Here is a 17949-nt window from a genome sequence, read left to right as displayed (position 1 = left end):
TTGAGTAGGAACCCCCAAATTTGCCACAGAATTTTCTTTAAGTGACGTTGACTGACAACAGTAGTTGCCACATGCTAAATTTAATGGGAACTACTCTGAATGGAGTTTGAGGGCTACAATTTAAGTTTCACTTAGCTAAGTCGACTTCAGCAGAAGGGTGACTTGTGTTACTAGTCATCCTGTTCCTAGGAAGTTTCTCTCCATTTTCTACTTATAATTACGTGTGGATCAATGGCCATTGCACAGTGCTGTTCTTGTCTGGAAGAGGGAAAGTCCAGCAACACAGGTGTGTCCTAATGTCCGCTGTTGTATCCACATTTCATTTGGACAAGGTTTTATCTGGCTGTCATTCACTGTGACTGTATCATCCAAAGTGTTGTAGGGACTGTGCAGCACATTGAATACACCATATTCCTATGTGCTCTAGAAAGCTTAAATGTAGCACCAGGCTGTTAGGGCCATGGGGAAGAAATGGATCACCACTCCACTCTAGTTAGCCATAGGATAACTCACTGCCTACCCAACTAATAATATGGAACTTGCTCTTGCTTTGCTACTTGAAATTACAGTAAATAGAGCCATTTCAAATGAAAGAATATTTTCCCCATTGGATCTCACTTTTGTGTGCTTAGCTGTATATTTTCTTTCAGCAGTATGCATATTGTCTTTTACCAGCAATCTTTTGTTTGGAGCAGTTATTGATTGCAGCTGTATGCCTTGGCCAATGGGCATTCAGGTTTCCGAGGTACCAGAGAGATGAAGAAGGCAGACTGAGTCACAGGTTTACTTAAAAGGAGACAAAGTGTTTATTGGGTAACTTTCAGCACTCAGGCGCACCCAACATGGAACAGACTGCACGTCTTGCACAGAGTGTGACCAGTTCTGAACTCTGCACTGGACACCAGAGAACTCTTTTATAGGATACATGTTCAAATAAACATTAATTAGTAGAAAAGGCTACATCATGCTACTAATTACTACAAAGGATTAAATCACCACTTAGCCATCCAGTGATGGGGCTCCTTCCCAGGATCATACAGCATAACAACAGCTGATAAGCAAAGCCTCTAATTGCCTGGCGGGGCATTAACTGCTCCAAGGTGTACACTATCTGGTTAACAAGGCACCTTCCCAGCATCCCACAGCACTCTTTGGCAGAGCATCAGACTGAATGTCTGTTAGGAACCCCAGATTAGGTCCCCAGGTGGCTCTGAGCTCACATTGGCTGTCCTTGACCCATCTCCTGCATTCTTAGATGCTGAATGCTAAACGAGACAGAACTAAGGCGGGGGGGAATACAAGCCCCCTTGCCTACAGGCAGCTATTCTGCTGATATAGCTGCTGAGTTTGCCCACGGGCCAATACAGTAGCTGATGCAGAGAGTTCTATTTCTACTTCACTGGTTGAATGTTTGCTATTGTGGACTGGATCACTCCTTCTAGAACGAATCATCTTTGAATGTAAATGTAAACAGATAAGTTACTCCAAGTACACGTTTGCCTCAATCCAGAAGAATGAGGTGCACCCACACAAGGCAATTTCTAACCACTTTGTAAAGCCAAAAAATATTGGCAAGAGTAAAAGGTATATTTTTAGTAGGGCAAAGTATGCTGTGTGCATATGTTTGAGTGCAGTTTTAAATTTATAAAACCTTTCTCCTTGTGTGTGTGAGAGAGCACAGAATATGAAACAAAGATCAAGTATGGAGAGCTGTAGAGACACATACCCCAAAAAGCTATTATTGGAAGAAGATGGCTGGCATTAAGGCACAGCTGTATATATCCATGCATAAATACCACACCAATACAAATATGTGCTCTCTTTGCTTTCCTGATAAGTTGTGCACAATCAGTCCATTATGCCATTTCAGACCATCTCTTTAGTGGTCTGCTGTAGCACGTTCTTGAGATATATAACCATTAACCTAGAGCTATGTGCAAATAGCACCAGAAATTCTCCACCCTATTTGTAAGCAGAGTTGTATTGTATTGTATTGGACACCATACTACCAGCAGAAACCAGTAATGATTTGAAACAAATGCTGATGAAAGTTCAAGAGGAAAGCACAAAAGCAGGACTACAGCTACAGGACTAGTCAAGAAGACTAAAGTAATGACAACAGAAGATTTATGTAACTTTAAAGTTGATGATGAGGACATTGAACTTGTCAAGGATTATCAATACCTCGGCACAGTCATTAACCAAAATGGAGACAATAGTCAAGAAATCAGAAGAAGGCCAGGACTGGGGAGGGCAGCTATGAGAGAACTAGAAAAGGTCCTCAAATGCAAAGATGTATCACTGAACACTAAAGTCAGGATCATTCAGACCATGGTATTCCCGATCTCTATGTATGGATGTGAAAGTTGGACAGTGAAAAAAGCAGACATGAGAAAAATCAGCTCATTTGAAATGTGGTATTGGAGGAGAGCTTTGCGCATACCATGAACCACGAAAAAGACAAATACTTGGGTGTCAGAACAAATTAAACCAGAACTGTCACTAGAAGCTAAAATGATGAAACTGAGGTTATTATACTTTGGGCACATCATGAGAAGACATGATTCACTAGAAAAGACAATAATGGTGGGAAAAACAGAAGGGAGTAGAAAAAGAGGAAGGCCAAACAAGAGATGGATTGATTCCATCAAGGAAGCCACACACCTGAACTTACAAGATCTGAACAGGGTGGTAAGTGACGGATGCTCTTGGAGGTCACTGATACATAGGGTCGCCATACGTCGTAATCGACTTGGGCACATAACAACAACAATGATATTATATTATATTGTATTATCTTTTCGGTGCCAGGTCAAGACTTTCGTCTTCTCCCAAGCATTTTAGGATGTTTTTTTAAATTGCTTTTTAAAAATGTTTTTTTTTAAGTTTGTAAATTTGTTTTTAATTGTTGTAAACTGCCCAGAGAGCTTCAGCTATGGGGTGGTATATCAATGCAATAAATAAATAATTATTATATTACATTATATTATATTATATTATATTATATTATATTATATTATATTATATTATATTATATTATATTATATTATATTATATTATATATTATATATTATATTATATTGTGGGTAGATGCAATGACTTTACCAAATTTCTCCAAGGAGGGGGGAGAATCTCCAGTGCTGAGTTCCTCAGGGGTGGTGCTCGCCATTAGCATTTGCAATAGAACAGCCCTGTTGGCAGCTTGGTCACTATTTTGTGTCTTCCACAAGTCCTAGGTTCTTGCACTCTAGAGGGAGATGATGTTACCTCAAAGAAAAGGCGAAGAATATTTGGAAAATAATCTGCAAATTGCCCTTGTTCTAGTGGGTGAGAAAAAGAAAAGTCTCACAGAGTTTCTCAAAAAACATTTTGAAATATTTCAGCTCAGCTCTTCTTTAAACTGGCATGTTTCATTCAACATTTTGCCTGGTTGTGTAGGAAAAAGAAGTTTTTCCATAGCTGACTGAGAACAAATTGGTATACTACTGTCATGTGTGTTTAGTAGACTAAAGTCAGAAAGAAATTGCTTTCACTTGCTTTCCAGAACAATAGCTGTATTAGCCTGTTGTACTAAAAAATAAATAAATGTCTGCATACTTGAGAAAAGCCATGTCAAACCCAATGGTGCTTATTTCTGAATAGACCTGGATAGGGTTAGGCATTCTACATTGAGGTACCCATCCTGAACATTGAATTAGGGCAGTCTTTATTCCAGATTAGTTAATCCAGAACACTCTTGTCTCTGGCTCCACCCATTATCAGCTCTAGCTCTACCCACTGTTAGCATGCGGCTCCAATAGATTATCCGCAAGCCCTCAATAGAAAAAAAATTGCCCACTTCTATGCTACATTATTACTGGGATTAGGAGGTAGTTCTGTTGGAGGTTTATGGGTTATTTATTTATTTATTAGATTTATATCCTGCCCTTTCTCCCAGCAGAAGCCCAGGGTGACAGGTTGACCAGTCTTTGCCAGCACAAGGTTAGACTTGATGACTTCTTAGCTGTCCAGCTCATAGAATTCCATAATTTATCTAACGTTACTTGCTACACAGTTTGAATGGCTCTGGTGGACAGTTAATAACATAAAAGCCTGCTGGGTCAGGTCAGTGACTCATCTGATCCAGCATCTTGTTTTCACATTGGCTAACTAGATATCTATGGTAAGCCCACACACAGGACCTGAACACAACAGCACTCTCCCCACTTGTGATCCCAAGCAACTGGTGTTCAGAAGCATACTGCCTTTGGTACTGGAGGTAGAACATAGCCATGAATTTGTCAGATCCTCTTTTAAAGTCACCCAAGTTGGTGGCCATCATTACATCTTATTGGATCAAATTCCATAATTTAATTATGCACTGTGTCAATCATAGAATAGTAGAGTTGGAAGGGGCCTATAAGGCATCAAGTCCAACCCCCTGAAGAAGTACTTTCTTTTGTCTGTCCTGAATCGTCCAACATTGAGCTTCATTGGATGTCTACAAGATCTATCAGCATGAGGCAGAAAAAGCTTTATCCAATTTCTCCACAGCGTGCATAATTTTAGGCACCTTTATAATGCTTCCACTTACTTGCCTTTTCTCCAACCTAAGAAACCTTTCCTCACAGGGGAGTCGCTCTGTCCCCTTGATCATTTTGGTTGCCCTTTACTGAACTGTTAACAATTCTACAATATCCTTTTTGAGGTGAGGTGACTAGAATTGTACACAGCATTCCAAATGCAGCCACACCACAGATATGTATAACAACATTAAGATATTGGCAGTTTTATTTTCATTTCTTTTCCTAATGATCCTTAGCATGGAATTTGCCTTTTTCATAGATGCTGCATGCTGAAATGACAAGCTGTGGCTTTATGAAAAATGGAAATGGACTGCCTTCAAGTCGATCCAGACTTATGGCGACCCTATGGATAGGGATTTCATGGTAAGCAGTATTCAGAGGGGGTTTACCATTGCCTCCCTCTGAGGCCAATCCTCCCCAGCTGGCTAGGGCCTGCTCAGCTTGCCACAGCTACACAAACCAGCCCCTTCCTTGTCGCAACTGCCAGCTGGGGGGCAACTGGGCTGCTTGGGACTATGCAGCTTGCCCACAGCTGCACAGGTGGCAGGGCACGTAACCCCTGAGCCACTCACTGTGGGGTGATCTTTAGCTGGCCCTTGACACCCAGGAGACACGAGCAGGGATTTGAACTCATAGACTCTGAACTCCCAGCCAGGCTCTCCTCCCCACTATGCTATACAAGCTGTTGACCATAGCTATTATCAGTCCTGACTTTTGGTGGCAATGTTGTTATGTACAGAAGGATGAGGACCAGATGCTAAAGATGGATTCAGAATAGGGGGATGGGTAAATCAGTCTATTTCCCATCCATGTCACTTTTACATGTATTCAGCCATAAGGCACTTCCACCCCATTTCTACCTTAATCTGTAGTTTAAAAAAAATTGCAAAGGAAAATTTACATCTAAATCTTAAAATATGAGTATCTTAAATTATATTTTTCTCAAAATATACATTTCTAAATGTATTTCTCCCTCAAATTATGCATTTGTAAACCTATTCTGATACTTTTTTGAGCTGAGAGCTATGTTGGGGCATTCAGGAACTGTGAAACCTGGTGGGTGAATGAAGTTCTGATCCGCCCATTACTCTGAGAAATGTGGTTCAAGTAATTTCATATCAGAATTTGCAAATATAACATTTCTCAAGCATCCCAATCAGAATACTAGGCACAGAATGAGCATCATCAAGATGAAATTCTCCTCTCACGCTTTATTTTAAGTCATCTCTGAGCTTTAACCTTTGGTAAAAATAGATCCTCTGGCTATTTTGAAAGTCACTGACTAAACTTCATTTGACTTGCTGAGACAGCAGTAGAAATGTTCTCAGCGTAATGAGCAACAGTATTGCTCAAACTAAATATTCCACTGACTTGTAAGAGGAGTGGTCCATTTTAGCTTTGAGTCACCGTAACTGAGGGAGCAGCAGGTGGCAAAGCCTTCTTCTGTGGAAGGATGAGATGCTTTGCATTCCAGAGCTGAAACTTTAAAGACCAATAATTTTTCTGAGGGCAGCACATGACCTTAAAAAAATGAATAAAAGAAATCATGGCTCTGCAAATTGATGGAAGGTATTGGACCACAAGCCAAAGGTACAGTGATCCTCAATATGCCTAGGAAAATCTCCTAATGTTAAATGCTGTTGCATAATAACTGCAGCAAAGATGAAGCTGAATCTGTCAGTGTTTTGTGGAAGAGGGGAAAAACTCGAGGCGACTGCAAATTATTTCATTCATTTCTATACATTTTTGTTCATTGTGGCTCCCATTGTAAGCTCCCTACTGGTTAATACACTGAAAAATACAAAAAACTTGTTTTCATTTAAATAATTTACTTTTCTTATGCGGAAATTCAGTCCATTTACTAACTGTAAATCTTTCAACAGTGTGGGCAATGCTAAAATGTCATTTATGCAAGTGTGAAAAACTCACCAAGCAGAGTTCTTTATAACTCCAAGATAGGACCTCCTTCCTGTTCTCTACTTCCTCACAGCCTGTGCCCTGAGATGAAGGAAGTATGTGTGTGTTAAGCTATGAATTTCCACATACCTGCTAAGAAGGGCTAAAGGCCCGGAAGGGACCTCAGTTTAACACAGGGGTAAGGAACCTGTGAATCTCCTGATATTGTTGGACTCAGGGGTGTAGTCGTCCAGGGTCTCAGGGGGTCTTAGACCCCTTACTGTTTGAGGAGCAGGATCCCTATGTCTCCAGCATGCTTCCGGCCAATCAGCATGAAAGGGGAGGGTGTTAGCCATTGGGAAGAGTCTTCTAACATGCTTCCTTGTCCTTTCCTGCGGATTGGAGCCAATCAAGAGTGAAAGGAGATGAGTCAGCCACTGAGAATACTCTTTTCCATAGCTAACACTCTCCCCTTTCATACTGATTGTCTCCTGTTGTTGTGGGGAAGGCATTAACAAGGTTCTCATTCTCAACCCAGAGCAAAAAAGGGGGAGAGGGTGTGTGGCTGTGACTATCATGCAGGGACCCAGCACTTCTGAATTTGCTACTACACTACTGGTTGGAATACAATTCCCATCAACCGTGAACATTGCCACGCTGGCTGAGGATGACAGGAGTAGGAGTTCAAAACCTCTGGAGAGCCAGAGGATCCCTATCAATTCAGGTTCAATTCAGGAGGAGAAAAGACCCACAGAAGGCTGCCATGATGGCTGAGGAGGGAGTCCATTACAAGCCCAACATGCTGTCTGACAGCTAGACTGGCTATTCTTCTATCAAAAGAAGCTAGCTCTGGAAGATAGGATGAAACCTCAACATCTACAGAAGAATTTTGAGCAAATGTTGAACACAGGACCTTCTGCCCAATGGTCAAAGCCACTGTTAGGGAAGAAACCCATATACAGAATGTGAGAATGCTCTCAAGGGAAGTTCACTGCTCTGCATTGTTACCTCAGAAACTGCAACCAAGAGCCTCTCTGTGAAAGAAGGGCTTGAAGAGAAAGACAGCTCTTGCAGGGTTATTATAATAGCATTTTGATGGAATCTTCTCATGCCAAAGAAAAATGAACAAAAGGAAGGACCTGGGGAACAGCGATAGCAAGCCAAAGGGAGGACTGTGTGACGAAGAAATATCAAGGCTTCTTCGATGTGCAGATACAAAGAGAAGTGCCTCAAAAATGACTCAAGAAGGCCTATGGAAAGAGTGGTATATTTGTAAATGAGAAGTAGGAAATCTGCTGGAGGATATGAAAGTATAGGATGAAACCAGCAAAGGTGTAGTAACAGGCAGAAACAAAGGGATTGTACATGTATATAAGAAAAGTATACCTGCACATTTGTTTGAGGAAGAATGAAAAGGCAGAGCACTTGTATGCATCCAGTTTTCTGTCTTAGGACCATTCAAGGACAATTCTTTAAAAAAGCAAGGAACTATTATTTGTGGAGAAAAACAATTACATATGAAAACAGAAAAGATGTAAAACCAGCTTGGAGGTTGACCCACCTGCAAAAATGCTCTGAGTCTCTCCCTCCTTAGGTCATGGAGGGCAGGGCCAGAGGGAGTCTATGATGACATTTTGAACCACCCATTCCTATGGATAAGATCACATGCAAGGGGGGGATATAGAAATGCTGGAGATCATTTTCCTTTTCTTCTAATGTATTGTAAGTTTTGATTACCCTGATTATTGTCTGATTACTCTGACTGGGACTATAATTGATAAGTGATGGCTGATCAGGGGCTTAACAGAAGAACATAATGTTTCTTTTTTATCATTAATTTTATTCAAATTTTCAAACACAAAACAAAAAAAACAAAAAAGAAACAAATCAAACAATAAAATAAAATGTTGACTTCCGATTTGTCGCAGATCAGCCATAGGTCTATGATATATAACAAACCTGTCTCTTAACATATTACAAAATCACTTTCCTCCAGTAGTTATCTTAATTAATCATCAAATCTCATTAACATCACTTTATTCTTTCCGCAAAAAGTCAAAGAGAGGTTTCCACTCCTTGAGAAATATATCCATAGATTTTTCTCCAAATAAACATGTCAATTAATCCATCTCATCAAGTCTGCTAGGTCCAATAATTTCAATAGCCATTTTTCCATTATCAGTGTTAATTCCATCTTCCAACTTCCATCTTTGCACCCATAATAATCTTGCTGTCATAGTCATAGTCATATAGTAAGAGTCTGATGGGAATTTCCCTCATCACAAATATTTCCTTGCCATCAATTCTGAATGTGTTGCTGAAATATTGTTGCAATATCTCTGTTCCTCTTTTTCATGAAATACACTAGCACATCTCTTGAGAGTTTCTCCATTGTCACATATCTGGAATTAATTCTATAAATTTTCTCTATTTCAAGTTCCATCAAATCATTCCAGTCCAGAAATTCCATCGAAACATTGATAGCTTTATCTCTGATATCTTCATCAATTTCTCCAGAGACAACGCCGAATTCCAAACAGTAATCTTTATCTCCAGGATCCACAAACTCCAAATATTTTTCCAGTTCCACACTTGATACATCTGTTCCAATCTCCAGGACTTGCATCCTCCCTTCAGTTTTTGCCATAAAGTCCAAATCTTTTTCCAATTCCACATTTGATATATCTGATCCAATCTCCAGAATTTGCTCCTTCCCTTTAATTTCTTTTTCATCTTCTATTGCCTGTCCATCCGCCCTTTCCCTCACATAATCCTTTATTTCCTTCAGCTCCTGTTTCACTTTACCAAATTCAGTTGCCATCTCTTGTCTACTCTGTCCCAGTTCTTGTTTCGTTATCTTAATCTCATCCATTATCTTCTGAAACATATCCAGAGGGGAAAACCCTTCCACGGGTATATCCAGGATCTCTGCCACTTCCTTGATTGTCATTCTTAAAGCCGAAAAAAAACCCTTCAAATTTCCAATATAGCCACAATTCCCAAGCAAAAGAGTAATTTGCTTCTTTTTCCAGCAATAAGGGAGTTAATATTCCAGGCCTGTTGACATCATCTGGCCAGCACAGTTCTTATCTCCCGCACGTCCAAGAATGCAAAACAAATTTGGTTCACAGCGCCGAACAATTAGTAACATACACGAACAGCAGATTCGTCTAAAGAAAATAGTCCAAGAAAAAGTAGTCCCAGACATATATATATCAAATAATCATCTAAATCAGATTTTCTCTTCGGGTAAGTTGCCCCTCATCCGTTTTAATCTTTATAGTTTCCAAATTCAGGCCAGCTTTTTGCCATAAAAAATAAGATAAGCTTTTTAATTTTTCTTTCCTCCTCCTTAATTCCTTGTATAAAAGAGAGAAGTGTAACTCACCCAGGTATCTTAATTGCTGATTCTTAAACAAATCTCTTTTACTGTAGTAATTTAAGCCAAATGATAAGATTAGACAGAAGAAAGCTCGCTCGTTGTGGATCGTTTAAAAGAAAAAATGTCTCGCTTTTTTTCAGCCCAGCTTGTTGGAAGTCCTAACTCCGTCCTCGGCTGCTAGGTATGCCTTCTTATCCCAGGGAATTCCTGATCAATTCCAGCCACCGACAGCCCAACGAAGTTTCTGTGGATAATCTTCGGTTCACCCTTGCCTGGGAGAACATTTATACCAGTCAAAGTTCCCTTTTGACTGATTTTAAACTGAAAAAAGCTTCCTCTGAGACAGAGCTCATCTCAGAGGCAGCCACAGGCGGAGCAATCCTTCCGGGAAGTCAGAAACAAAGGGATTGTACATGTATATAAGAAACGTATACCTGCACAATTGTTTGAGGAAGAATGAAAAGACAGAGCACTTGTATGCATCCAGTTTTCTGTCTTAGGGCCATTCAAGGACAATTCTTTAAAAAAGCAAGGAACTATTATTTGTGGAGAAAAACAATTACATATGAAAACAGAAAAGATGTAAAACCAGGTTGGAGGTTGACCCACCTGCAAAATGCTCTGAGTCTCTCCCTCCTTAGGTCATGGAGGGCAGGGCCAGAGGGAGTCTATGATGACATTTTGAACCACCCATTCCTATGGATAAGATCACATGCAAGGGGGGGGATATAGAAATGCTGGAGATCATTTTCCTTTTCTTCTAATGTATTGTAAGTTTTGATTACCCTGATTATTGTCTGATTATTCTGATTGGGACTATAATTGATAAGTGATGGCTGATCAGGGGCTTAACAGAAGAACATAATGTTTCTTAATGGCTGCAAATCAATCTCAATTCTTTTGAAATTTCTCAGCTTTCAGCTAGTGGAAGGAGCAGAGAAATATTCACTACAATTTTGTTTTGTACAGATACAGAAAGAGTATTATGTGAGATTAGCAGAACAATAGAAGAGCTTTTGAGGTAAGGAGGCAGGTCCATACTGTTCCTTTGGGAATCTAATGTAGGATTTTTGGATGTGCTGCCTGCTTTTATAGGGTTGCCAGGTTCCTGGCCTGAGGCTGATCCTGTATCTTTAGGAGAAGAGAAAGTCAGCCAAGTGCAGGTGTTCTTGCAACCCTGTAATGAGAAAAACCAGAAGATGGAATTCTTCCTTCCCCCTGCACAACTTTTAAAGATACAGAAGACCTCTTGGAGGCCAGGCGTGGCAACCAAGAGGTCGTCTGTATCTTTAAAATGTGTGCAGGGGGAAGGGAGAATTCCACCTTCTGGTTTTTCTCATTACAGGGTTGCAAGAACACCTGCACTTGGCTGACTTTCTCTTCTCCTAAAGATAGAGGATCAGTCTCAGGCCAGGAACTTGGCAACTCTATGTGCTTTATTTGATCATTTATTTATTTTATATCCTAGCCTTCCTCCCAGAAAGAGCCCAGGCAGCAAACAAGTTACAAAAACTCCAAAAATACTTTTAAAATCTTTTTTAAAAGCATGTTTACAAACATCCTTAAAAACATATTAAAAACAGTTCCAACACAGATGAAGGGATGAGTTTTCCACTTAAACAGCTTGTTGAAATAAGAAAGTCTTCAATAGGTGTTGAAAAGACAACAGAGATGGTGCCTGTCTAATATTTAAGGGGAATGAATTCCAACGGGTAGGTACCACTACACTAAAGGTCCATTTCTATGCAGTGTGATACAGACCTCCTGATAAGATGGTACATTACAGTAATCCAGCCTGGAGGTTACTAATGCATGGACAACAGTGGTCAGGCTCTCCTGGTCCAGAAATGGCTGCAGCTGTCTTACCAGCTGAAGCTGGTAAAGGCCCTTGTAGCCACTGAGCTCACCTGGGCCTCTATCAACAAAGATTGATCTAGGAGCCACCCCCAGGCTATGAACCTGCTCTTTCAGAGGCAGTATCCTATCCACAGTAGGCAAGTGACCAATTATCTGGATTTGGGAACCACCTACCCACAGTACCTCTGTCTTGATAGGATTCAGAGTCAGTTTATCAGCCCTCGTCCAGCCCACCACTGAATTAAGACACTTGTCCAGGGCTTGCATGGCCTCTCCCAATTCAGATGTTACTAAGAAATAGAGTTGGGTATCATCAGAGTACTGCTGACACCTTGTCCAAATTTCCTGATAAAATGGCTGCACTCCCCCTTGTCCCCCTTTGGGAGCCTTTTTGCTTTCAATATACTTTACTTCTATATTTGTAAATAAAGAGCTATCGTAAGTACACCAGAAGTCTCTAGTGCTCTCTGATACAGTGGAAACTATGTGCCCGGTGATCCTTGACTTTTCAATACTTGTTGAAGTATGAAATCTGAGTAATGAAAAATATTTTTGATGTTTCATATATTTTGCATTACCTCTGGCTTGAGTTCAATGTGTTTGTTTTTTAAAAATGTTTAACTGCTTTGCTGGGTTTTATTTTTAACTGCTGTTGCTTAGTTTTTGCAATTACAGTAAGATTGCTTCAATGAAATTGCTGTTCAGTGATTATTGTTTTAAATGATATCTATATAAAGAAACTGTATGACTCTTTGTGAAGGTTCACCTTAAAAACAGGTTAAGTATATGTGAATAAAATAAACAAGATTCATTAATTATAAGATGAGCTTTGAAAGGGACACATTAATTTGAAAGTTAAGATACAGTAAATGATTCAGTTGCCAGAAGTAAAAATGGATAAAGGCAGAGTGAAATGTACCTATATTTGGATTAAAGCTGTCAGAATATGTTTATACTAGTGTAGCAATGATATTCTAACTATCCATTTTTAACCATACATTTAAGACATTTTAATGTAGTTTGTCTCAAAGTACTGAAACTTTCTGTAATCAGAATCCGAATTCTATAGCAAGGAATAATAGAGCACAGATAATCTTATAGAAGCTGAGTTGTTGTTTTTAGTTCTCCAAACACATTACTATATTCAAGTCAAATGACTTCATAGTCCAAGCATCTATGGATGCAATCCTGTACCCATTTACATGGGAGTAAGTGCCACTGAACTCAGTGCATCATACTTCCAAATAGGGATGATTAGGATTGCACTGCAAGGAGTCTGAGAATGAAGGTGATTTTTATGCATTTACTGAAGTATATTTAGTCCCTCCTCCCACCACAGACAGAGAGACACACACACTTAAAATGATTGGAAATAACAAGGTAAACATATAACCCAAAGTAAGCTTTAAGACAATTGCAGTCCAATTTGTTACACAGAATGGTGTAGTTGCAAATTCAGAGCAGGCATTTAACATCCAGCCTGTACCCACCGTATTTATTCAGTTCTGCTCTCCCAAGGGCTCTGTGTCAGCTGCCTGCATATACTATGAGTCAAATCATTCTCAACTGCTCAAAAGCCTTTCTCTTCAAAACAATTCTTTTCCTCCTTGAGGGGACCCAACAAACTGGCCTCATAAACTTTGAGTCGGGGATATGGCATTTGAGGGAAATATTATGCCTTGGAGGTACAGAAATAATTTATTCTGGTATTAAAATCTCCCAGGCTATTTCTTTAAAAACGTGTTTAAAGAATATTGCTGGGGGGCGGGGGTTGTGAGAATAGTTGAAGTATATTCAGTGCTTTTATTTTTAAATAATATTTATTTATTATACATTGGGATGGGTGGCATTGTCCAGTTCCACTCTATGGAGTTTTGACAGAGTGGAACTGGAATGAAATCATTGGACTGTGCCAAAACTCTGGAGAGAGCTGTGGAAGCTGGAATATATCTTAAAGGATGGGAACCTAAAAACAGCCCCATAAAATCTAAATGGCAAGATTAAAAAAAAAAACAGCCTTAAAGCTAGGTGGGAGGAGGATTAGAATGGAGCAGCTAGAAAATGTGAAGAACAGAAAGAAGCATTAGTGGGGTTCAACTGTTACATTCAACATGTGCACAATTGGTGTACGGTGTACACAAATAATTGAGGTATACACTCATGAAGTTATTCACATTGACATTTAACATATGTACAGTCTGTGCATCTGTGTACGCAATAGTTGAGCTGTACAAATCAATAAGTATATACTCTTTCACACAAATACTTGTCTACATGTAGAGACAGCTTGTACCTATGTTCAGTGTAACGTATGAACAAGCCTATAGAAATAAGATCTAGATTCCCATACCTCTCAAAATGTTAATGTAAATGTACTGTCTTCAAGTCGATTCCAACTTATGGCGACCCTATGAATAGGGTTTTCATGGTAAGCGGTATTCAGAGGGGATTTACCATTGCCTCCCTCTGAGGCTGAGAGGCAGTGACTGGCCCAAGGTCACCCAGTAAGTTTCATGGCTGTGTGGGGATTCGAACCCTGGTCTCCCAGGTCATTGTCCAACACCTTAACCACTACACAACACTAGCTCTCTGTAGCAAAGGTCAATCTACTTAAAATTGCCATCTAAGACCTCCTCACAGCCCAAATGAAGCATCTGGTTGAATGCAGAAGCCTCATGCCTCCAATGATGTGCATGAGAATGGCTGCATTTCTAAATGTTCAAAACCTTTTAAAAAGTCACATAAACTAACCAGTGGTGGGGTCCCTACTGGGCCTTGGGAGGCACCCAATGAAGCCAACCCCTGATGGCATCCCTGCTTAACCTACAGTTTCCTATTATATTGCCTTTAGCGTCTTCTTAATTAATGCATCCAAATAGCTTTTATTTCTGATAGCTTTCTTCAGCATGCTTTGTGACTTTTCATTCTCTTTATAGCTCCAATGGTTTCTTGTGTCTCTTCTCTCATTGATATTGTCCTTATAAAACATCTTTCTATGGCCTGAGGTTTTTTCTGAGCCACAGCCAGCCAGCTAGTAGTGTTTGATGCTCATCTAAAAATGCATGTCTCAATCAGATATACAGATAGCTGAATTTGTGAATGTCATTTAAAAGCCGTTGCAATGCAATTAAATCAGTGCCCACCAAAATAAAATAAAAATAAAATCCACAAACAATGCACCAACAATTTAAAACAATGTTATTTGGTTTCAGAAGTACAAGGGTATAATTGAAATATAGTACACCAACCAGAAAGATGCTGATTTGGTATTAGGAAGAATAACGGGAACATTGTCTGATGCTGTTGCACACAAGCATCATAAACAACTTGGATCTGAAGTGTATATGCCAGTATAATTATTGTTTAATTTGCAAAGTAATAAAAATTACTCATGATCTGTCAAAAAGGCTTCATTCTTGGAAGATGTTACTGATCACTTATTGGAAGAGGGATGGAGAAAAGTTCTTCTAGTCACTGCCTTTCCTGTAAGGTAAGCTGTTGTGTCAGAGGAGATAGTATTAGCCATCTGTTCAGGAGTATATGCACAGCAGGAATATCTCATATGCAGCTTGGTGTTGAGTGAAAAATCCTGACTGGACTCAACAGTGATCTCAGAACCTTATCATGGCTATTTCTCAATGAACAGTGACAATCCCGTGATATGGATATTAGAGAAAAACAGATTGATAGTGATCCCAGAAGTCTTTGTACTAGTGCTTAATGCATCATTTAACTCAGTTTGAAATGAACTTTGTGAATTCTTGCTTCCTAAAAAGCTTGCTGAGTAATCTTTGGCTAAGATTGAATTGTTGCCTGCGGTCTCATAGAAATATTAAGATCAATAATATGTCCAAAAATGAAAATATGAGTTATATTCACTCTCATATTACACTTGATATAGTTAATCTCTTATTTTTACCCTTTTTGTCCTGTTGCTTCCTCTTAGCTAGGGATGGATGACCCATTATGCTCTGGTCTGTCCCAGTTCTACACGGAGATTGGGCTTAGTCTCTCTCGTCCTGTTTCTATGAAGATTTTAAAGGAAAAATCCTTTGAAATCTGCACAGAAATATAAATGTAAAAAATTAAAAGCTACACATAAGCTTGTCTGAGGCCTCCAGCACTGCCTCTGTCCCTGTTTTTTTAAAAAAACTTTTCAAAAGCTCTAGAGAAGTCTTCCAGCCACCCACAGGCTGAGTGGCTGCGCATTGGTCTTCTTGCCACCTCACACTTTGAATAGAGTAGAGGAACAAGTCACCCTGGGAAGGAAGGGACTTGATGTAATTCCATTGCTCTTTGAGGGAATTGTACAGCAAAAACATGGCTGCCCCCAGTATACATGAAAATGCGTATATAACACACAACTAGGGATGGGAGCCACTTGTTGGTGCCATTTCAACTGCATTCCGTTGAACTCACAGCGGTTCCTTTCTGTGTTCATTTGTTTATTGCTATCTTGTGCTATTCCCAGTTCAGTTGTTCCCCTCCCCAAAAGACAGCAATATATTTATTGTTATTTCTAACACAGGAAAGAAAAGGGGGTGTCTGCTCACCCGCCCAATCCCGCTTCACCTCCTCCTTTCAATGAAAGCACTTTTACACACATGGAGAGAGAGAGGGAGGGTGGGAGAAAGAGAATGGGTGGAGTTCTCAGCAAAACTTTTTTCCTTTTGCCAAAGCGGCATCACATCCCCCCATGCAAAAAGCACACACAGAGAAAACCCCAAAACCCTCCCTGCCAACAACTAACCTGGCTACAACTATGCACACTTAGTTGGAAGTTAGTCCCATTGAAGTCAGTGGGGCTTACTTTTCAATAGGTATGCCATGCATAGGATTGCACTGTAAAATGGGGATTCATCTGTAGCTCATTTCTGGTGTTCTATTTCATTTTAAAACTTGGGCAAGTCTACTAATCTCTTGACCATTGAACACACTGGCTGTCAGTCTCTTTTCTCATTCTATTTCTTTCTCTCTGCCTCCCCTCTCCTGCTTAGCTCATACAGTTTGAGTCCCAAATATACCGATGTTTTCCTAGCTTTTCTCTTTTTCTCTGCAGAGCAGAGATCAAACCCCCTTCCCCTTCCCATGCACCTTTTTTGTTTGCCATTATCTCTCTCTCTCTCCTTTCTCCCACTCACCCAACCCCCCCTTTATCTCCTCCTCCTCCTGAATCATATTGGAACCCGGGACAGAAAGCAAAGAGCAAGCTAGTCAGTTTCACTATGTTAGCAAAGCAAAGGCATGCTGGTCAATTTCATCTTAGCAGGCAAACACATTGTGGTCAGTTCCACATTTTATTTGATGTAGTTTTTTTTAAAAAAATCTCAGTGTAGGGGAAAGTTGCAGAACTTTGTAGAATTAAGGATTGGTCTACATAGATAGTGAGCACGTGAATTATTGTGGAGTCAGGTGCCAACTTCGATTTTAGTGAAATTTTCACCCATTCCTACACACAGCATACAGAAATGCATTATATTAGTGTGGTGTAGTGGTTAAGGCAGCCTTTCCCAACTAGTGTGCCTCCAGATGTTGTTGGACCACAACTCCCATATTCCTGACCATTGGGAATGCTGGCTGAGGCTGACGGGAGTTGTGGTCCAACACCTGGAGGCACACTGGTTGGGAAAGGCTGTGTTAAGGTGTTGGACTGCGACCAGGGAGACCAGGGTTCGAATCCCCACATAGCCATGAAACTCACTGGGTGACCTTGGGCCAGTCACTGCCTCTCAGCCTCATGAAAACCTTATTCATAGGGTTGCCATAAGTCAGAATCGACTTGAAGGTAGTACATTTACATTACATAAAATTTCTTTCAAAAATCCCAGGCTATGTCCTGAAGGCATATGAGGTCAGCACCCTGGTGAAGCTGGTCAGTGCCTGGATGGGAAACCGCCTGGGAACCATATGTAAGCTGCCTTGGGTTTCTATCATGAAAAGAAAGGTGGGGGAGAAATGTAATTAATTAATTAATTAAAAATGTGTATATTAGGAGAAATGCACACTAAAATGTGCAATTTCTATGAGAACATCACAGACTAATGTAAAAATGTGGTGAACTGAACTTAAGATTGGAAAAACCTGAGAGAAAACAAAATTGACAGATACATCCTTCTCAACCAAATCACATCCTGTTGTCCTGTAAATATTGCTGATTTTTAAAAAGTAAACAAAAAGCTTTCTTACAAGTAATTGGATTCATATTTAATGGCTGTACAATACCTGTCAGGTCCACACGAAATACATGTG

This window comes from Rhineura floridana, chromosome 3, assembly GCF_030035675.1.
Source record: "Rhineura floridana isolate rRhiFlo1 chromosome 3, rRhiFlo1.hap2, whole genome shotgun sequence".
Taxonomy (NCBI): Eukaryota; Metazoa; Chordata; class Lepidosauria; order Squamata; family Rhineuridae; genus Rhineura; species Rhineura floridana.
This window is presented reverse-complemented; position numbering follows the sequence as displayed.